The 23,260-nt window shown below is 49.4% G+C and overlaps 1 protein-coding gene across 2 annotated transcripts in view; it reads right to left on the bottom strand.

Moving 5' to 3' along the window:
• Eva1a (eva-1 homolog A, regulator of programmed cell death) overlaps positions 1–22,687 on the bottom strand; it is a 51,800-nt gene extending 29,113 nt beyond the window's left edge. Inside the window, exon 1 of one of the 2 annotated variants that reach the window (XM_042273503.2) lies at positions 22,406–22,687. The gene's annotated coding sequence lies outside the window, so the exon portion shown is untranslated. The remainder of the gene's footprint in view (positions 1–22,405) is intronic. The other variant, XM_042273504.2, reaches the window with a different exon arrangement.
• Between the last annotated feature and the right edge of the window lie 573 nt (positions 22,688–23,260).

The raw sequence follows: 23,260 nt of genomic DNA, 5'->3' as shown, positions 1-23,260 counted from the left end.
CCTGACTGTAGACAGCATCTTCTGATAGCAGTGCAGATTGAGGGTGTGGCAGAAGGAAGAGATTTCCCCTTGGGCTCACTTAGGCACTGTGGTAGTTTGAATGTAGTTGGCCCCCGTAAGCTCATAGGGAATGGCATTACTGGTAGGTATGGTCTTGTTGGAAGAAGTGTGTCACTGTAGAAGTAGGCTTTGATGTCTCATATGCTCAAGACACTGCCCAGTGTCTTAGTCTACTTCCTGTTGCCTTCTGATCAAGATGTAGCCAGCATCATGTTTGCCTGCATGCTACCTTGTGCCACCATGATGTTAATGGACTGAACCTCTGAAACTGTAAGAGAGCCACCCAATTCAATGTTTTCCTTTATAAGAGTTGCAGTGGCCGTGGTTTCTCCTTACAATAGAAACCCTAAGACAAGATCCCTCTGGCTACTGAATTAATTTACCCTGTTATTGCTGCTGATGATACCAGAACCAGCGTTTCCAGCCTTCCATGATAAGTCTTAAGGACCAGCAGCTTCTCCAGGAACATTTCAGGTTTTCAGTGACAGACTGGGGTTGCTAAGGCACCCAGCCTTGTGGACTGAGCGACTACAGGTTGTTGACCTCCCCAGTGTGAGGCAGTCAGTCCAGGAGCCACACCATGCTCAAGGACTGAGTAACCATCGAGAGGGTCACAGCTCTCAGGTATGACTCAGCTACTGTTACTATTTTCACAGAAACTGACTTAAGTTCATATACACATATACATCCACCCCAGTGAGTCTGCTCCTATTGAGAACTCTGACTGGTACATGGATTAATCCCAATAGATTCAAAATCTAAGTAAACCACTTGGAGGTGGGAGAACATAAAAAGTGGATCCTAGTTGGAGGATGCAGATCGCTGGGGCCCTGTCCTTGGGGTTTTATCTTGCCCCTTGGCCTTTCCTATATTACTTTCTTTGATTCCTGCCCACCAGGAGGAAAGCAGCCTCCACCGCACACCCCTGCCACCATGATGTTCTGTCCAGGCACAGGGAGTCACTTGCATTGATGGTTCTCAGCTAGAATTCTCATCTGCCAGGTGCAAGAGGCCAGCCACGCCTGGACCAAAACCTCTGAAACAGTGAGTCAAGATGGGGATTCCTTCCTTGCATTGTTTGGTCAGTGATTGCAACTCAGCTAACACACACACACACACACACACACACACACACACACACAGGGTCAGCACTTGGAGCTGGGTCACAGTCCCCAGACCTTGGCTGTGGGAGATGTTCATGGTCCCAGAGAAATAACCAAGCCAACAGAAATCTGAACTTTCTCTGTAGCACTCATGAGCACTCGCGGTGACCCATGAGACATACCATCTGCTGACCTCTGCCCCTCCAGCAGCAAGTCGTCATTCCCAGTGACACTCCCGGACCCCTCCCATCCCTTGAGGGGCTTCCTCAGCCCTGAGTCCTGTGCTGTGAAACACTTAGGGGCAGAGAAGTGTCTTAATCCCCAGAGTCACCCATAAGTGAGCAGAGCTGACGCTCAGTGGCTGCTGGATGAGAGATTCCCTGGGAAATCATATTTTTCCATCGGAACCTGCTTCCCCAGGACGGAGTCAAAGTTCCCGTGTTCACCAATCTCTCAGGGAGCCCCGCCCCCGCCCCTGCCCCCTTTCTTCTTTGTCTTCATCTGGCACATCATCCTAGGCTCAGCGATTCTCTCCACACAGCCTGGCTACTACAACTGTACCCCACAGTTCTCACCAGGACCTATCTGACACCCCCTCTCTCCCCCCACCTGCCTGGTCTCCTGTCTAACACTCAGCACTTACAAAAACAAAAGCATCTGCAGTCTGTATCATCCTCCCAGCTCTCCTGAGGAAGCAGGGACAACTCCCCGACACTTGAGCTCCCACACACCCCATAGTCCCACCCTCCTCCCCGACTTCTGGTGGCACCCCAGCCTTCCTGCTGGCCTAGAGAACTGACACCAGCACTGTCTATCCGATCACTTCCTCCTTCCTATGGGTCACACTCCCACAATGACTCACTCTTATTTTCCCTCTTTTCACACCTCTTCATCTTTACATATTAACAACAGGTGGGCACACAGGCAGAAGGCTGGAATAATAGAGAGAAATGACATATGTGTACATAATTCTCTCTCAGACTTCCCCACTCTCTCCCATCACACTTTCTTCCACCTGCACATGTGTGTATGTGTATGTAAATGCAGAGACATGTATGTATATGTACATAACGCACAGATGTGAGTACTCACATACGCAAATGTATGTGGACGTATCTATTTGCATGGGTATATGTACGTCTTTCTCCAACGTTTTCCTGTTCTTTCCAGTCATTCACTCCCTCTATCCATCTTTTCATCTATTTCCCTTATCTGCTACAAACTTACTTAATTGCCCTCACACGTAACTGACCCTGTCTCTGGTCCACCTCCCCTACAGATCCTTGGCACCTGCTCGTCTTCCTTTCTACCTTGGTTCCTGTCGCTGTGACAAAACAGCTGGAGGTTCCGGCTCATGGTTTGTGGGTGCAGTCCAGCATGGTGGGAGCCCGCGGCGGCGGCAGTCTGGGGCAGCTGTTCAGCAGCTTGCAGTCAGGATGCAGACAGCTGTGAGCACCAGGGCTGTCATGTTCTCTTTTTCCTTCAGTTCTAGGACTCCAGCCCGCAGGAATGGTGCCACACACATTTAGGATGGGTGTCCCCGCTGTATTTAATCTAGATACCCCCACACAGGCATACCCACAGCCTAATCTAATCTGTGCATCTGGAAGCTTATCCCTTGGGAGACTCTAGACATTGTCTCGTTGACAGTCAACATAAACCATCACACGTTCCCGGACAAGCATCTTCACAAACATTTACACTTTCCATTGATTTCCACATGCAATTCGTGGCCCATGAAAGTTGGCTTTATGACCAGCGTATCTTGCAAGTATCCTTAGGCAGCCTTGGTGACACCATTAAGTCTGTGTTGCCAGAGACTGTTGAGGAAGGAGACTGGCTGTCAGGGTCTCAAGCCTCACCATTTCCCAACAGTGGTGATCATAGTGCCTAGCACTTGAACACAAATCCTGTCACATGACTGGGAACAAAATGTGGGGCGGGGCAAGATTTACAAGCAGAGTTGACACTGTCTGGACCATTAGGAGAATGTCTGTAACCGGTGAGAGACTGATGAGGACTTTGAAACGAAAGCTCTGAGTTAACAGAACTGGCTTGACCTGGTCTGGCTCAAGGCAGACTCAACATGATGGCCCCCCACGCTCAGAAGTCCCAGTGCCACTCTGACAGGGATCTAACAGCCTGATGCTTCACCTGGGACTAGACAGGGGTCTCCAATAGGAAGAGCTCACTGAAGTTTCTAATCCAAATGCCTTTCAGCCTGAAAGGGAGCGGACTGCCTTCCTGTCCCAAGGTAGATAGCCTGCCAATCTTATGTCAGTAAATATTAATAAAGGCCCACTGGAACCGTTTATTTAGCTAAGCAGTTTGCTGCTCCCAGGGTCTGAGAATGCAGAGGAACGGTCCACATTTGTTCACCTCTTTGCCCAACTCGGAGGACTTCCTCTGAACGAATGATGGACTGAATGAATGTGGCCCGGGGAGAAATCTTCAGTCTAACTGCCTGAGACGCAACCAGAAAGAAGCATAAGAGCAATGTAAATTAAGTGCTAGAGGGGCAGTGGGAAAGAGTAATTAATTCCAACAATGGAGTAGCAGGAGGGAAAGCCATAAAGGCTCCATTAGAGGCAGTGCTCAGGGTACCAATTACTAATTATGTTCTCAGCAGGCATCGCCAAGGCCTTCCCTTGAATTGGCTGAATGTTTCTGCCCATGATGTAGGCATGATTGTTGCTATTTTTCAAACAGGAAAATCAAGGCATGGAGAAAGTTATTCCACGAAGACCAGTGGGAAAGGAACAGAGGTTGCAGGTCAACCCCAGTGCTCTGAACTTCTGGGCTATTGCCCCCAGAGTAAAGCACAGACTCCCATCTCAGCTCCCGCATCGAGACAGAGATGATTCAAGCAATGCTGTCACTGAATAAACTGAATTCCAAGGTGGGCCGATATTCCCAGTTACTCAAGAGGCTGGGGGCAGGAGCATGGGATGTTCAAGGCCTGCCTAAGCCACAGTCTGGGCAGTCATTCCGGGCAGCTAAGTGAGACCCCCATCTCAGAATAAAAAGTGAAAAAGCAAAGATATAGCTCAATGGGATAATATTTTCCTACCATGTGTGGGGTCCTATGTTCAAACCCCAGAAACACACACACACACACACACACACACACACACACACACACACACACACACACGTATACTTGAGAAAAGAAAAGAAAAGTGAATTAACTAGTTTAACTAACCCCAGCCCCACCCTCTGATCTTCATATCCAGATTGTTTTTCTCTAATATTCTACCACTTCCAGAATAATTAATATATATTCTAAGTAAAAAGAGAGGAGTCTACTCCCCAGTGCATTTCACCAAACTAGCATGATCCTAATATCCAACCTAAACAAAGATAAAAGAGGAAACAAACAAACAAAAACCTAGGGCATAGAAACATAAAGGTCCTTAACACAGTATCAGCAAACAGGATTAACAGCAACTGAGGGGTTTTTCTCATGACATGATAGTGTGGGGCTTATTCTAAAGATGCAAGACTTGTTAGCTATTGAAAATCCAATTAATGTGATCTACCATATTCACAAGGCTGGTGCTCACAGTTTTGGAGAATGAAAGCCAAAAGAGTATGTGACCAACCCTAGTGGGGTCCTCTTAGCTAAGACACCTCATGGAGGATGGCACTACAAGGGAGGAACAGACCGGTGGAAGAGGTCACGTGGCCAGACAGAAAGCTGAAGAGCTTCTTGGAACTGAATGGGGTCCCCCGAGAACGACATTAAACTCTTCCAAAGTCACACCTTGTAATGATCAATCTTCATCAACTTGACTGGATTTGGAGTCACATAGTAAACACCTCTGGGTGTGTCTATGAAAATGCTGACAGAAAGGCTTACCTAAGGAGGGGCGACCCACTCTCGGTGTGAGCACGGGCTGGAGTCTAGCCTGGACAAAAGGGAGGGAGAGCTGAGCACCGGAGCTCACCTCTCTCTCCTTCCTGACGGTGGTGCCATGCCATCTTATTCCCCTGCCTCCCCGCCATGATGGATCACACCCTCAGAGTGTGACGTAAAACCAACGTTCCCTTCCTTCAGTTGTTTGTATCGGGTGTTTGTCACAGCAACAGGCAAGACCATTAATGCTCACCACCAATGATGTAAAGACCCACACAGACACAAGGCCCCCCTCCCAAGGGTGCCATCACCTCCACCGTTCCCACACTGCAGGCCAATGCTCCGACACGTTAGCCTTCGGGGGAGCAAGCCACATCCAAACCACAGCACTGCTCACTAAGCAAAAATTATAACTGCTGTGTTCCCGCGTCATACGATAGCATCTGGAGCCACATTCTCCCGGTTTTATATCTGCATCGATAGAAACACAGTCCGGGGCTCATGCCGCACGGGCTCTGTTAAGACTGCTTCTACTTTTTCCAAGTGAGCATCCTATCCGCCCGTCCCCAAAAGATTCACAAAGCATCCCTACCCTGAAGTTTCGGCGCATAAAGCAAATGTTTGAGTTTCCACAGTTTCTGGCTTCAGCCTACCCCAAGGAATCATTTCAATGAAAAATTAATCTCCGAGAAAGCCACCCTGGGATAAGAGTGCAAAGTAATTCAAGCAGCATGTGTAAAATTTATTTAGTGTTTGGCTGGGGATGTTTTTAATTATGTGAAGTCTCCAGAATGGGAAGAAAGTGACTGAAGATGTTTGATGTAACCCTCCATCGAGGCGCTGGAGGGTCCCAGACTTCTCTTTGGCTTCGGTTTATTTCTGCAGGCCCCGGAACATAACACACAGGCAGCTCACATGGCACTGTCACACCCAAGACACAATCATCAGCCGAAAGAGCCAAGAAGGAGACACCAGAACCAGCAATCCAAAGACCTCCAGTGTAAGTGTGGAGAGCAGATATCTAGTCATAGGTTCCCACAACCAGAGATGAGTATCTAGAGCAGTGGTTCTCAACCTCCCTAATACTGTGGCCCTCTAATCCAGTTCATCACGTTGTGATGACCCCCGGCCATAAAATTATTTTCATTGACACTTCATAACTGTAATTATGCTTGCCTCATACACAGAAAGCTCCAGGCTCTACTTCCAACACAGCACTAACCAAGCGTGGTAGCACACACCTATAGTCCCAGCACTCAGGAAGTAGAGGCAGGAGGAGCAAAGTTCAAAGTTATCCCTGGCTACATAGCAAGTTCAAGGCCAGCATGGGCTACTTGAGACCATGTCCCCCGAAACAAATTGAAGACCAGAAGCTACAATCTGTCTGATAAACCAGTGGAAAGCCCAGGCTTTCGATCACCTCTGGGCTCTGTCCATGGACATAAGGTTCCTGGAACCAGCCTGAGGGCAGGGCTTTCCATTCCAGTAGGGCCTATATGAGTGAGGCACAGCATCAGAAAGGCAGTGAGAATTTCCAACAATATTCACATCTGGTACTGTGAAGTGGAGCTCACATGCTGGAAATCATTACCTTACAAGATGTTCACATCATGAATGACCTGCTTGGGATCTAGCTCAGTTGGTAGAGCGCTTGCCTCGCATGCTTGAATCCCTGGTTCAGTTGCCAGCACCATATAAACTGGGCAAGATGGTGCACTTGGTCCCGCACTTTGGAGAAGGAGGCGAGAGGATCAGAAGTTGAAGATCTTAGTGTGCTCACTTAGAAGTGCTGCTAGCAAGAACGAGATCCTAATCTCTACACCCACTGCACTGCACCCCCCGACCCCCCACCCCCCCCACCCCCCACCCCCGCCTCAGGTCAGAAAATCCTTGACAACAAAGGGGACCAGTTTGGGCTGAAAGAAGTAGGCAGAGGAAGCAGAATGTGTTGAAGATGAAAAAGAAGTCAAGACACTGAGACCGGGTGAGGAACTCCAGTTCCAACAGATCCGATCCCCTCTTCTGGCTTCTGTGGGCACTGCATTCACATACATTAATACAGACAAACTCTAATATACATAAATAAAAATAAATAAATACTAACAGAAACAGTCAGCATGGCAGTGCGCACCTGTAATCCCAGCATCAGGGAGGCAGAGACAGGAAGTTCCTGGGCTCATTAGCCAGCGAGCCTAGCAGAAACCAGTAAACTCCAGGTTCAGTTTAGACACAAGAGGCCCTGTGTCTTATAAGAAGACATAGTATGATTGAGAAAGTCACCCAACGCTAACCTCTCTTCTCCCAGACAGAACACACACACACAGACACAGAGACAGACACACAGACACACAGACACAGAGACAGACAGACACACACACACACACAGAGACAGAGAGAGAGAGAGAGAGAGAGAGAGAATGGTTGTATGGAATTGAAGACAACCACAATGGGCATGGAAAGATTTCCAGCCTCACCACCACGTGTCTGAAAAATCCCAACTGAACCCCATCCAACCTTTCCAGCATTGCGGGCGGCATGGGAAGGACATGCTGGCAGATCCCTGGCTCCTTAATTCAGGACACCTGTTAAAACATGTGGTCCACTAGCCACTGTTTTATTCCTATCCCGGCTTCATCCACAAAACCTTTCTCTTCTACTGCAGGTCTCCTGAGACGGATGGATCCCAGGCATCTGCAGACGACAAAAAACCAGCACACACACACACACACACACACACACACACACACACACACACACAAAGGCTACTTTCCCGCTGATCACACTCTTTGCTGCATTGACCTCACAGTCCCTAACATGACTTGTAAGGACACTATTGTGGCTAAAACAGAACATAGCGTGGATGTGGAGGGCTCGTGAACCACCCCAGCCTATGCCCACTCCAGCCCAAGGGGCTGTTAGCAGTTAATGGCCGCTGTGTCGGCCAGATTCACCTTCTTCAGGAGGGCAACCATTGTAAAGTTGCTGGAGCAGTGTCAGGAAATAAGGTCCTGCCCATACTCATGCAAAGAGCCCTAGTTAAACTCAGAGAGTCACAAGAAACAAAAGGAAAGCCACAAGGAGAGGGGGAACCTGCTGGGAAAAGGAATGGGTTCCCTGGGGTTGGGAAGGCAATGGACTGCTTATATGATCAATATATATATACACACACACACACACATATATATATATATACATGTGTGTATATATATATATGCATGAAATTGTCAAAGAATAAATCAAGACACACTCCTTGTGAAAACCAAAACATACATATAAGGAGTCTGAGAAATCCAAAAGGAAACTAAAAATCCTAAACCTTAGAGATCTTGGAGTCTCAAGGAAGACCAGCGGGGATCTAGAGGAAGCTAAGTGGAAGTCCTAGGCTGAGCTGGCTACCCTATGGGTGGGGAGAAATCATACTCCACCTGTACATCCTGGATCATTCTTCATTGGGGGTAGCTGATCTGGTAGGCACACAGAGCCTGCTCCATGCAGATTCAGCTCCAAGCAGCACAAACAAGCTGCTGATCACCTGAGCAGGCAGAGCCGAAGCTGGATACTTCCTTGATCACAACATAGAGGTCTTCCCCAGCCAACCCTGCGCAACATCCCAGCCAGGACCACCATTGTCTTACATCTTTCTCCCCAACCCACTGGCACTCAGCCCATCTGTATCAAGGGCTCTATGGATGTTTGATCCACATTATACTAAGACAATATTTTTAAAACTGAACAGAGAGGCTGGAGAGATGACTCGGTGGTTAAGAGTGCATACTGCTCCTCCAGAGGATATGAGTTCAGTTCCCAGCACCCACATCAGGCAGTTCACAACCACCTGTAACTCCACCTCCAGAGACTCTGACACCTTTGGTACCCACACTCATATGCAAATACCTATACAAGAACACATATACATATTTAAAAATAAAATACATCTCTTTAAAAACATTAGGGGCTAGAGAGACAGGTCATTGGTTAATAGTACTTATTCTTGTAGAGGACCCAGGTTCAATTCCCAGCACTTACATGATGGCTCAGGGTTGTCAACAACTCCAGTTCCAGGGGAATCCTTCTTTTGACCTTCTTGGGCACCAGGCTGGTGCCTGGTACCTACATATATATGCAAGCAAAACACTTATATATAAAAAATAAAACTTAAAATATAAAATAAAAAAATTAAACATTGAATGCTCTTCCAGAGGCAACTTTCACAACCACCTGTAAATCCAGTGCCAGGGGGTCCAACCACCCCTTGGGCCTCTGCCAGTACCCCAAGTGGTGCACAGATATATATATGCACAAAATAGTCATGCAAATAAAATAACAATAAAAACTTAACGTTATTTTTTAAAACTTGTAAACAGACACACTCGACAGATGTCTGTGCCCATCGTGAACAACCACAGACCCACTGGGTTTACAGGCCCAGCTGGCTATGCCGCTCCAGAATGAAGGGTCTCCTGCCAAAACTATGACTACACCAGCACAGATGCTGAGGTGTCATCAATTAGGAAATCTGGAGTTGCAAGAAGATCCCTTAACAATTCAAATCCGTGCAAGTCTGTTCATGCTGTGAAACTGTACACACAAGTACACTGTTCCCACTCCAGCTTTCCAGTGTGGTATTCAATGAAAACACCAGGCAGGCTCAGCAACTCCTATGGAATGCATCCTCCTATAAAGACACGATTGTACGTGGCATGCAGCTCATATCTGCAACCCCAGCACTCTGAATGATGAGGTTGGACCAGCCATGGGGAGTAAGCCAGCAAGCAGTATTCCTCCATGGCCTCTGCATCAACTTCTGCTTCCAGGTTTCTGTCCTGACTTCCGTCATAATGAACAGTGATGAGGAAGTGTAAGCCAAATAAACCCTTCGCTTTCTCACGGTGTTTTGTCACAGCCATAGTAACCCTAACTAAAATAGTTCCTCTTCCAAGTTATGAGAGCTTTTGTTTAGTTGGCTGGGTTTTATTTGTTTATTTGGTTTAGTTTGGTTTTTCAAGACAGGGTTTCTCTGATGTAGCCTTGGCTGTCCTAGAACTCACTTTATAGACCAGTCTGGCCTGAAACTCACTATATAGACCAGCTGACCTCAAACTTACAGAGATCTATCTGCCTCTTCCTCCTGGGTGCTGGAATAAAGGTGTGGGCTATCACACCTGGATGAAGACCCTTTTTCAATCAGTATAGGCTGAATCTATAAGGCATCCTGTCTAAGGTACCTGTCTACCTCAGTCCCAAGCTTCCATGTGTACCATGACACTCCAGTGTTCTCTATAATGGAGTATAGAAGATAAACTATTAATTATCATATAACACACCGTTCTCTGCACTCACTCCACACGCCCAGCCTTTTCCCTTGACAGAACATTCAGAAACAGAGGCTTGGACAAAAGCCACATCAAGGGTTACATGTCTTCACAGAGTCACATCTGTGCTGAGCCATCAGCACACCCTCCTGGGGAAGAATATCTGCTTACCCTGGTCTCCCATAGAAGGGTAGGGCAAGGCACCTGTGGCTCCTCCCTCTTCTGCTGCGGTGCCTTGTATGTGCATACCACCACCACCCAGCCAAAGGCCCTGTGCACTGTGCCCATATCCCCATTCATCCCTGCTTCCTCAAGTGTCTCTCCACAGACCCATGAAACCTCCAAGTCTGAACTACAACTTTCGAAAGATGCCATGTTCCTGTTTTCTGACACCCAGAGGAAGAAAATGAAGCAAATAATACAGCTGAATTGTTGCTGTAGGTGTAAAGACACAAAGAAACACACTGACACATACACCCATACACATACAGTCACAGATATGCATACCTGCACAGACTTATACAGACACACACACACACACACACACACACACACACACAGACATACACAGAGAGACACATGCATATAGACACAGGAACACATACACACACACCTATAGATAGACACACACATACACACATTCCCATACCCACAAGCATACTTGCACACATACACAAGCTCACACACACACACCCAAGGCCCTTTCCCATGGCCTTTGGATTCAGGGCAGCATGTCTCTGGGAAAGCCCGTCAGAGGCCCTCTAAGAAGGTGTGTCCATTTCACTGGGGTACTTCCAAGAGCAAAGATGCCATTTCAACCACAGAATATTTACAAGGTTGAAAGCCAGATCTTAATTCTAGCCCTGTGCCTCTGGGATGTTAGCGTCAGGAGCTGGGACAAAGTAGCATTTCTTGCTTGAGTTAAGGCTTTAACCCTCCATGGTCCCTGTCTGAGGAAAAGAATCCTAGGTCCCCAAAGCCCAGAAACTGTCTTTGCCCCAAGATGAGGAAGTCACCTCAGAAGGCTTTGCTGAGTTGGTGTTCCTGTGCCCAGCAACAAATCGTTACAGGGGAACTAGATTTTCTCATACGACAAACTTGAATGACAGAAGCCATATCACCCGGAGTCATTCGACGACGCAGACGCACTGAAAGCCACACCTTTCCTTTCACCCTGGCCCTCCCTCACAGTCTTCATCCCCGTCACCTCCCCCTCTGCTCCCAGAACCAGGATTCTTGGGTCCAGGCAGGTACAGGTGACTCTTCCCCAGAAACCTCCCAGGGCAAGGGTCCCTGGGGGTCCCCTCCTTCCTCAAGGCCTACACCAGCGGTCACTCTCAACTCCCTGACATCTACAGAGAAGGTGCCTATTTCCACAGAGGATAAGGCACCCCAGCATGCCATGGTACCTTGAAGACCCTTCTGAGGACAAACCCCAGGAGCTGGCAGGGTTGGGGACTGGAGGGCGGCATGTTGTCCCTGAATTTTACCTGTCTGGATTCTACAAGTGATGATTCATCACTGGGTATTGTGAAAGAAAGTTTCTGTGCTCCACCTATGAATGGTAGAGTGTTTGAAACATCCACCCCGGACTTTTGGTGTTTGTGTGTGTACACGTGTGCACATGTGTGTGCAAGTATGGGTGCATGTGTGTGTGGAAGCCAGAGGTCAACACCTCAAGTGTCACCTACCTTTTCTATCCCCCCCCCATTTTTTTTTCTTTTGAGACGGGGTCTTTCATCAGTCTGGAATTCACCAAGTATGCTAGGCTAATTGGCTAGAGAGTCCCAGAGATCCATGCCCTTGTCTCCACCTCCCCATTGCTGAGATTCCAAGCATGCATCACCATGACATGCTTTTCACAGAGATTCTGGATATCTCACTCAGGTCTTGTGCAGCAGGGCCCCTCCAGGACTTCCTTATTTCGCTGTGCATGTGGCTGCTGCCCAGAACATAGGCCAAAATATCAAAGATCTTTCTGGAAAGGAAAGTGAGCAAAGAGATGCTCACCCCAGGAGATGGCATATGGCTCTCTCGTGTGCATCCTCTGGTGTTTAACTCAGCAGAAACTCTGAGAGAATTTTTTTAATGACACCCATTACATCCAAAAACTTCTCTCCAGTGTGAATCCTCTGACAGTGAATAAGAGATGAGCTGCACCAGAAGGCTTTCCCACACCCGCTACAATCATAGGCATTCTCCCCTATGTGCTGGGGCTTCTCTTCCGGGCTTCCTAGAACTCATGCCTCTGTGTGGACTCTGCCTGTCTTCTCTCTTTGCTGACCTCCACACGAGCTCTGTCAATAATTGCCTGTGAAGCTCAGTGGTACTTCCTCACCATCTGCTTGCTCATTAACTCGGTCTTCTCGCTAACCCCCTCACCAGCTCATCACTCAATAGCCTTCTTATCCACTGGTCAATGGGCACTTCACCCTATGTGGACTTGACCTGATCCTGGGCTCTTGATCCCTGCTTTCCGGAAATGCTTCTGTCCCACAGTCCAGTCTCCCGTGTCGTCTTGCTCTCTGCAAGTCCCATTCCAATTCTGCCTTCACAGAGTCTTCTGTTTTCCTCTCCTGGAGCTCTGTGTGGCATCCTAGCAACCCCTGCTCTCGCAGCAGCCTGGCACAGGCATGGATCCTGACAAGCTGGGTGAAAATCCTGGGTCTGTCATTGAGAGTTATGTGGATAAGTCATTCATCACCTCTGCGCCTCAGTTTACTCAGCTACGAAATAGGTACATTAATAGGAGTCCTCCTTGGTGCCACTTGTATTCTGAAGTTCAGACTCTTCAACAATCCCCTGCCTGATGGTGCTTAGTTGCTCGTAATTAGGATTATTAATACAAGGCTTTAGAATGCACAGTACGCATAAAAACCACTACCTGGACCTAGTGGTGTGGCTCCATAGGTAGAGTGCTCACCAAGCGTAAACCACATAAACCAGGCTTGGTGATATACACCTGTAATCCCAGAGGCAGGAGGATCTAAAGTTCAAGGTCACCCTCAGTTATACAGAAAGTTTGAGGCCAGCCTGGGCTACATAAGACCCTGTCTTAAAATAAACAATGGGTAAACATTGAAAAGTAAGCACTACTTGTGGCCCTCTTCCCGTACCCCATAGCTCTCCCTGACCAAATGACACGTAACATGACTTCACTGCCTCTGGCTAAGAGCTGGCTCATGAATCTTCTTTTCAGGCCTCTCTTGAATGCCAAACTCATGAAGCCGTCTGCCCAGACACCTCTCACCACCTGTCCTTGAGGCTTCCAAGTTGGCCAGTCTGAAACTGAGCTCACTGCCCTCGCCTGCCATGCTGCACCTCCCCTCCCTCCACATGCCACCCCCGCTGCCCCCTCCCTCCCCTCTGCCAATGAATGGCTCTACTATCCTTCCCCAGGTTGCCCAGGCCAAAATGGCCCAGTCATCATGGGCTCCTGCCCTTCTGTACTCCTTCATCCAAGCAGTCACCAGATCGTGGTGACTTCGGTGCCAAGTGTTTCCTGAGTCTGTGCCCAGTTCTCCACCCCTGTGACTGGTGTCTTAGAAACTTATTAGTTTCTGCCTGGATGATTGCCACAATATTAAAAAAAATAATAATAATCACGTGCCCATTATAGCTAAAACATGATTGGAGGCATTTCATGCCATACAGAATTCCAACACTAGCCGTATTACCCATGAATGAGGAATCGGAATTCCTGCCTTCAGAGAAGACAGACTCTCATTCACCATCTAGCCCAAGTAGCAAAGGGGTGTGCTGAGGTCTGGGAGGCAAACAGAGGTCCATCTGACTCCAGATTCCAGGCCCTTTACACACCTCACACTACAGTGACATCATGGCTGCTCATCTGACATCTGCCTGGTTCTTTTCCAGTGTCTCCTCCACAGCCGGGAAGTCCTGTCATCACAGTGACGCCTGGATGTGCTCTCTCCTCTAGGAAACCCGGCAGGAGTTCCCCAGTGCTTCCAAAGTCAAGTTCAGATGCTTCATCAAGACCCTCCTGGTGGAGACTTTGCACTTCGGCAGACTCACCTCCCTTCTCTCCCACCACAGCACCCTCATCCGCCCCTCTACCTACATCTCTCTTCTCATTCTCCCCTCCCGTCTCCCTTTGGACTTGCCGTCCAGACTCGGCTGATGTGTCCCTCCTCTGGAAGCTCACATCACTTTGTCTTTCCCTGCATCTCAGATGGTCACATCTAAAATGGCTTGGATGCGTTTCTGAGAATTCACTTATTAGAAACCTCATCCCCAAGTTACGTGTAAATGACATTTGCAGGTGGCCTTTTGGAGTCAATTAGGATGAGATAGAGTCATGGATTAGGTCCTATGCCTGCCTGCATGGGTGACTGTATAAGACGAAGGGGCAAGACCTGAGCTACACTGCTTGCTCTGTCTGGCCATTCAAAGCCATCTACACCACCATGATCCTGCAGGGAAGCCTTCACTAGGACTAAGCTAGGCTTTCAGAGCTGTGTATTAAAAAGACCTTTTAAAAAGTAATAATAATAAAATGTCCAGCCTGAGCAATTACAGCCACAGAAAACAAACTAGGAAGACATTCATTTATTGAGTCCTGGGACTATGTGAGAACTTCCATTCATAGTGGGCCATAGCAATTTAGGTATGGGCAGGGTGCTCCCTGCTTCCAGAGAGTGTATTTCAGTATGAAGGATAGACAGTGAGATGCTACATTCCTACCTCTGGCTCCATCTGTCTCTACACTGGGTCTCTGACTTCTCGGACAAATAGAGTACCTTGTATATCTCTGTCTCCAGGGCCTAGAATGAAGCCTAGCTTGTATGTGAGTTATCAGTAAATGGTGATCTGCTGAGCTGAGCAAACACAGCAAGGCCACCAAGCCGTCTGTGTGAGCCAAAGATGTCCCACTTTCACAGGGTGCTTCCCAGAGCACTGTCCAAGGTGTTTTAGAATTTGCATAAGATTCTCAGGGGGTCACCCTGGAGACAGTCCTTGCAGTAGACCAGTAGCAGTTCAGAGCCCTTCCTAGTAGTCGAGTAGCGAAGACCAGAGAAAGTGACATCAATATTAACATATAAAAGTCATCTTTCATAGAGAAAGATGAAGCCCTTCCCTGTCTGGGCTTCATACAACAAACTCAAGGAACAGTGAGAAACACAAAAGAGAGAAGGCCAGTTCTCTGTAAACGTCCTGTAACGGCTCAGTGCCCAGTGCAGTGCTTTGGAGCACAAGTGTTCCCTCAACTCGCCAGCCCATTCCCACTCCTGGGAGAGCTTTTCTTTTTGTTAACAAACTGTTTCTATTTCTAAGCATGCCCAACTGGTTCAGTTCTTTGCAGTGGGACCTAAGAACCTGGACACTTCAGCAGGTGCCCCTCGGGACACAGATCCACACCTGTAAATGTTGCAGCCCCATCTAGGGGTTCACTATTGCACCTCTGGGAGCCAATGCAGAGGCAGGCAGGCACACTGGCCAGAGAACCTTGAGAAAGTAAGGCGCCTGTCTTCTTCCCCTAGAGGTGCCACCAGCCCCTACCCGGAGGGCTGCCGTGACCTGTCTTGTCCTAACAAGACAAGCAAGCGAAAAGGACAGCCGGCTGTTTGTATAGGCGCCTGGGGAGACAGACTGAGCCAATCCTTGTGACTATCCGTCTCTGAACAGGAAGAAGATCCCCTGAAGTATGCTCCTCCGGGCTACAGCCCTTCTGAGTGACAGGAGGGCACAGGGCAAGGGGCGGGGTTTCACTCATTGTGGGTGTTCTGGGAAAAGCCTTGTTTTCCAGACAAGTTTATGGTGGCCCCTCTGCTGAGTAGCACTTCCGCCTCTTCTCACAGTGGAGGACAAAGTGCGGGCTGCCTCCGGGATCAAATCTGGGGCAAGAGAAGGAAGAAAGTAAAAGAGCCCTCTCCCCCAAGCAGAGAAGGCAAGGCTGAGGGGAAAGAGAGCGGGAGGAAATGGCTGTTCCCACTGGCTTGCTCTCTTGCTTGCTTGCTTTCTGGCCTTGAACTTATGAACTTATTTTATGTAGCTGACAATGACCTTGAGCTTCCGATCCTCCTCCTACCTCTTCCTCCCAAGTGCTGGGATGACAGGCATGCTCCATCAAACCCAGTTTGTGCAGTTCTGGGAATTGAACCCAGGGCTTAATGCAAAATCATTTTTCTTATTGTCAGGTGGGCAAGATCTCATGTAGCCTATCTTTAATAGCCAGACACTGTCCTGAGATAGTCTGGAGCTGGGCTGGATGGCTGAGTCTATGGCTGGCATCTGGTACTGGATCTGCCTTTTAGCTATGAATGTGGTGTTCCTGTTCGTTTGCGCTCTCTCTCTCTCTCTCTCTCTCTCTCTCTCTCTCTCTCTCTCTCTCCCTCCTTCCCTCCCTTCTTTCTCTCTCTCTCTCTCCCCCCTCCCTCCCTCCTACACACACACACACACACACACACACACACACACACACAGGAATGCATGCACACACACACACATTTGCACACACCCCTCAGAGCAGAGACTCAATGAGACAAACATATCTAAATAAAGCTCCATCCCTCCTGGAGTCCTTTTCTCCAGGGTAGGTTAGATGGTCTTCAGAAGAGGATACCCTCTCCTGCCTCCATGCCCCGAGCTCGGGATGGAATAAATTTCCTCTGTCCTTGTTTCCGGAGTTGTTAGGGTCAAGGCCTGGGCCCTGGGGCCTCTAAAGAGCCAGCGTAGGCTATCCACCCTCACTAAGCCAGTTAAGTAACAATAAAACAAACAGTAAAAACCCGCGGAAAGAGAGCTCATCAGATGTTAGGAAGAGAAGGAAAGAGGTCCAGTGACACTCCCCACCCCGGGGTCCTCGTGCAAAACTCAGGTTTAGATCTGAGCAGTGCTGCTCAGTACTGGTCAGGATGTGGTCCTCGTCCTCCACCCTCACCGTCTGTGGGGAGGTGGTTTGAGAAGTGGCCAGTGCTGTGTAAAGTCTCTTGGGGAGACAAGTTCCTGCTCTGGCTGGCAGCAGGGCCCAAGTCTTTTCCCTCTTCTATCTTGGGACTGGAGGGGAAATTCAATTTTTGGACTGTTACGTTGTTATCATCTTTGTCTTGACCTCGCTCACCCCTGTGTTGCGGAGCTGTCTTCCTATCTCTCCATTCCGTTTATGGACATCCTGAAGGTGGGGGCACATTTGCCTCTGGTGCTAACGAGGGCTTTTGTTCACTCTCTCTCCGAAAGTGCCTGCATTTGCCCGCATTTGCCCGGGGTGCTGAATGGTAGGCAGAGTCAGGTTTGGAGTGCAGAGGTGCCTGCATCAGTTAGGGAACCAGCAAGCAGATGTGCCCATCACCTACAGCAGCTTTATGCAGTAAGTGCACACAAAAGGCTTTGGGCTCCGGGAAGTGCATCACGTCACCCCTGATAGCCTCTGACCTGCTGGATTAGAATAGGCCCTAACAGTACCCTCCATCTCTTCTCGTGCACACTCTGTGTTCCCCACAAATCTCTGTCTCGCTTTCCTTTCCCTCCTCCTTTTCTACCTCGGCCCCTCTCTCCCTAAGTCTGAGAAACTGACCCCTTACTTAGGCATCCATACAGATTTCTAGTTGCTATACAGGGAACTGTTCCAAAGCCGGGGCTCTAGAGGGCCCATCCACACAGTTTACCAGCCAGGGCTTTGAAAAGAAAACAAAACAACCATGCACGGCTACCGGGCTCAGCTTTCTTTGGACTATGGTTTCTTTGCTCACTGGAGACAGTGTCCCTGCTCCACCCCCAGGCTCTGATCCCCTGGCCCCAGGAGGAAACAAGGCCAGCAGAGATAGAAAGCAGAGGCACCATTCAAAGCAGTCTGCACACCTGAACTGGGAACGCCCACTCCATTGTCCCTAGCAATACAAGGACAGACAGTTGGACTGCTGACAAGCCACGCCTCCCCAAGCCCATCCCTGGGCCTCCAGTCCCCACCAAACCCCTAAAGATCTGCAGAGCCCTTCTTAGATCTCCTGCCTTGTGAATGGATTTCCTGATACTCATGCTCCTTGATGGCCTCGCCCCGCCCCCAAGCCCAGCAAGCTTCTTCTAGACTCTTCTTGCAAGATGGACTGACTCTATTGAACACTCATTTTTCTCCTTACTGATCACACTTTGGTGATCATGTGTCTATCACATCAAGGTCTATGACCAGGTTGAGAAGGGTCGTGTCTGTGTGTCTCCAGCACCAGGCACTGAGTTGCACATTACACCAGCATTCCAAGTTCAAAGTGACATACAAAGATTCAGGCCGTGATCATAATATTGGACCAAAACATCTCTTCATAAGCCAAATGTGGGATTTGCATGGAGTCTAACAGCAGGGTACATTTCACAGAGACCAGGAAGAATGATACATGGAGAAAGCCAACGGGGGCATGACCTCAGAGGCCCTGGTACCAACTGACTCCCCATCCACCACTCTGAGCAGGTCATTTTCTGGATCAGACTATCCAAATGTCAAATAAAAGAGATGCCCAGGTCTTGGGTCTGGCTTTTCCTTCCCATCTTTAATAGCCTAGGGAAACCTGCTTCTGGCATCAGCAGCTGGTGATGGAGCAAGGCAGTAAGTGACAGAACGGGTCTAGGGTGGGAAACTGCAAGTTCTCATATGGACTAGTGAATGGGAAAGTGATCACCCTGATGCACCCTGTGAAGCAGCCCTCATCCTCACCGGAGTGTTTCCCAGACCACACAAAGTGATCTCATCCCATTAGAGTTTAGGGAACAGCCTGCTGGAGTGAGCAAACTCTGTGTGGAACAGCTGAGTGCGAAGGCAGAGTACACAAATGTGCAGGGATTAGGGCAATGGAGTCAAACTTGGCCCAACAGAGCAAGGCCCCCCGAACCTGCAAGGAGCAGACCCAGCTTTCAAAGCCAAAGGAAGCTGCTTTGGGGGAAACAGGATTCTAAGCTGGCAAAGCGATCAGCTGTAACCTAGTGTTCAGGGTCAGCAGTCAGCTCCAAACCCGGTTCTCCAACACTCCATTTTAATGAGCATTAAAATCCCTTACCAAATTTTACCTTTAGTAGATAAACGAGAAGGCATAGTCCGCTAGTAGAAGGAGGGGGAGCCAGCATTTATTCACACCCCCCACCCACCCAGAGTCCCCTACTTCATGTCTGAACCTCTCTCCTGCAAATGGGAGTGTTAATTGCATTCTTCTGTCACCCCCCCCCCCAAAGACTGAGTGCTGTCCCTGCCTTGACTAGGCATACTTAAGCTCTATAGCCAGGTCAGCATGACTGGGGGTCAATGCCCTTCTCTTCAGTAGCTGCAAGTAAGGTAAAAGGGGGAAGGAAAACCAGGGCTGCGGACAGGCCAGTCAGAACAGAACCGTCTGGACAGTACAGTCTTGGATCCTAAGTGTGGTACAGGTTAAAAAGAAAAACTATGGGTTCAGGCTCCCACTAGTAAGTCAACAAATCTCAGCTCACATTTATTGAGCATTTCCTGAGTCTGCTACAAACTAAACCCCTTCCTTACCTACATAGGGAGAAGAGTGTGTGTTCTGAAATGCAAATGTGTATGCAAATGTTGGCCCCACCACTAATGAGCTGTGTGACTGACTTTAGGCAAACTCTGTAGCCTCTCTGTACCTCTGGATGAACTTTCTGGAGACGTTATAGGGATCAGGCAAGTCAAAACTCATGGAGTGAGCGTGGCACTGAGCAAGCCCTCGGTCTTGAACAGTTATCCTATTGGTTAGCACACTGGTCTGCAGAGATGGCACAATGCTCTTCCTGTAAGATTTTCAGAGTCGGAGCCCACTTGCGCAAGGTCATAGAGTTTACAAGTGGCAAAGCTGGGATTTGAACACAGACAGCAACGTCCAAAGCCTGTGAGCTCAGCAGGCACTGTGAGCAGGCTCTCAGAATGCGGATATCAGTGGAGAGGTGAGCAAGGGGTCCCTTGTAAATTCTAACAAGCGGGAGAGATAAAGAGGGGGCTGGCTAGGGCCGCAGGGAACAATGAAGCTGCCATAAGGAGTGGAAAAGCCTCATCCAGAAGAGACTGAGTTCTAGACCGAAGAATGATGAGGTGTTTGCCAAGCCACAGGGAAGGATTCCAAGAGGTCAGAACAGCAAAGCAGCAGTGAGCTGGGATGTGTTGGTAGCATGGTGGAAGGCTGGAGGGTGAGGATGGGCAGAGAAGTCTGGGGCTGGTGTATGAGGTCACTGGTTAGATTTCACCCTATAAAGAGTGGCTCAGGGTTTGCACTGTTATTGCTGTTAATACTTGACGAACACTTATAGATCCGGGCCCTTTCTGTTAACAATGGAGAAAAACCAAAGGTGTCGGGCAAGGTAGTAGCATGGCCTGGTGGGAATTCAGCAAGGGAATTCTGGCCCTGGCAGTGGGGGAGAGATAGGAGAACAGGGGCTGGGGTAATCAGCTAAAACAGATGATGAAAGCCGGAGAGTTAGAATACTGGCTCTCTGTGAACTGATACTCGAAGCCAGGGGGACTTAACCCAAGCATTGTGGGCCAGATAACTGCACTGTGGGAAGGTGGTTCTCCTGAACAATCCAACATCCTCCCCCACTTACATGGCGGTGGACAAAGATGCCTCCGGATACTACCAGACTTCTCTTAAGGGACACAATTAAAACACGTGTGGCAGACACACACACACACACATGCACATAAACACAAAATAAAATAAATCTAAAACAAAATAAAGATAAACTCTACCATCTTTACTATTTTCTTGATTTGGTTTTTGATTTTGGTATTTTGTGGAACCCAGGTTGGACTCAAACTCCTTTTGGGACCTCAGATGACCTTGAACTCCTGATCCTCCTGCTTCCACCGCCCAAGTGCTAGGATCACAGGTGTGCTACACCACACCTGGCCCATTGTCTACTTTTCAGAAGAGAAAACACAACTACAGGAAAGCATCACCAAGGCTAATGGTCTGACCCTATGACCTGGCCTCCTCAACCCAGGACTTGACCCTTAAGTCAGCCTGCCGAGGAGGAATACAAATTTGACTGCCTGGGGGAGAAGGAGGGGCTAAACCGTGAGGCTGACCGGCACAACCCTCTCGACTGATCTGGGACTGCAGCTGGAACTACATAAATGCTTTGGATCTGAATGGAATCGCGATGTATTTGCTATAAAAGGCAAAGGCTTGGTCTCCCCGGGTGTGAGCAGGCAGGAAGTGGCAGATTCTTGCTCAGACTGGACAGAGGAACCATCTGTAGGGCTGGACTTGGGGTGTGCGGCACAGACCAGCTGAGATCCAAATCCAGGCTGGACCCTTTGCAGACTGCGTGGCTCAGTTCCGCCTGCTCGCTGGTTTCATTTTGCCCATTTGTAAAGTCGGGACTTCTAGAAGTTCCTGCCACAGGCTTGATGCTGTGAGCTTAACTAAGGAGGGAAAATGAAACTACTCAACGCGCTCGCTCTCGCCTGCTTCAGAACCTTCCTCGTGGTCTTCATGACCCACAATGGGCGCTTTCCTGAATTCCGAGCCTTCGGGAGCCTTCACCCCCGCCCCCCCCCACCCCCCCCCGCCCCATAAGTGCTGAGGGAATGAGTAAGCCCCTCTCCAGCGCCAGAGAGTCCCATTTAAGGCTTTAGGGGGCGCCAACAGCCTTTGCACGCCACAGTCCACTCTGATCTCGGGGATCTGGGCGGTCGCCAAATGAGTGCCAATAGTTCGGTGGCTCCGAGAGGAACCAGGTAAGTACTTCAGTGTACACCAGGCCGACTTCAGGTGGGTGGTCCCCGGCAAACCCAAAGCCAAAGCCTGCCACCGCCGCGGGCTAGGCCGCTCTGCCAAGCTCCTGGAGTTGGAGCAGCTAGAGAAGCGCCCAGATTTGCAACTCACTGGCTCTCCAAAGCCTGGCTGCGGAGGCAGGGGGATGAGAATGGTCTGACCAGCTAAAGAGGAGCCAGAGGCTGGAGACGCAGGAGGAAGAGGAAGCAGGAGAAGAAAGCAGGATCCGTACTAACACCTGGACAGGGGTTCCGGAACAAAGCAGAGGTTTCTGATCCTAAGAGCGCTGAAGAGTTCCCGCTCAGAAGAATTAGGGTGTCCTTGGCTCCCTGAGCGCGCTTCAGGGGAGCAGCTTACCTTCTTCTCTGGGCACCGCAGGCACGCACTTCTGGGGACCGAGCCGGGAGGGGTCTGGAGTGGATCAGATCACCCAGGGAGGGGCGCGGCAAAGTGGGGCTGCGCCCTGTGTCTGGGGCACACGTGAGCCCGAGAGCAATTTGGGGCGGCCCTCCGGGTCAGACCTGAGCAGAGGGACGCGTGAACCCGGGCCTCGGAACTCCCAGAGCCCTGCACACTCCAGAGGAGCCTGAATCCGTGGGAGGAAAAGGTTGTCTCATTTCCTTCAGTCTCCCCACCACCACTCCACCCCCGCCCCTCCGCTCTGGACCTGCCCTCCCTCCGCTCCCCGCCCCCTTCCCCACGTGGGCGCCGCGAGACGCGAAACCTGAAAGGCTGCGCCAACTTAGTTCAACTCGGGCAACTCCTGCCTATCTCCGGGTGCTTCCCATTGTCCCCTGGGCTACGAATTCTCCTCATCCGGGGTCCCCACCTTGATCCCCAATGTCCTACCTTTCCCCTCTTGCTGCAAAGAGCCCAGATCTGCAAGCCTACCCCCACCCCCTACCCCCCCATCAGCTCGTATTCCTGCCCGGTGGACTGCACTGTGTTGAGCCAGCTTTAAAATCCCAAGTCCAGACAGGAAATAACCACTTACTTGGTTAAATTTGATCGACTCTTTTTTTTTTTTTTTTTTTTTTTGGAGTGGTGAGCGTAAAGCCTGATGCCTAATCTCCAAGGAATGTTCGTTTGTATCAGAACTCAGCCACTACATCTTTTGGCCTTGCTCGCCTGGGTTTGAAGTTTTGTTTGTTAAACTCCACGAGTATTTATGGAGCAGGGGATAGGCACCGAGCTGGGTGCAGCACAGGGTAA

The sequence above is a fragment of the Peromyscus maniculatus genome, chromosome 3 (assembly GCF_049852395.1).
Source record: "Peromyscus maniculatus bairdii isolate BWxNUB_F1_BW_parent chromosome 3, HU_Pman_BW_mat_3.1, whole genome shotgun sequence".
Lineage (NCBI taxonomy): Eukaryota > Metazoa > Chordata > Mammalia > Rodentia > Cricetidae > Peromyscus > Peromyscus maniculatus.
The sequence above is the reverse complement of the archived record's forward strand: the minus strand, read 5'-3'. Positions and strand labels throughout refer to the sequence as shown.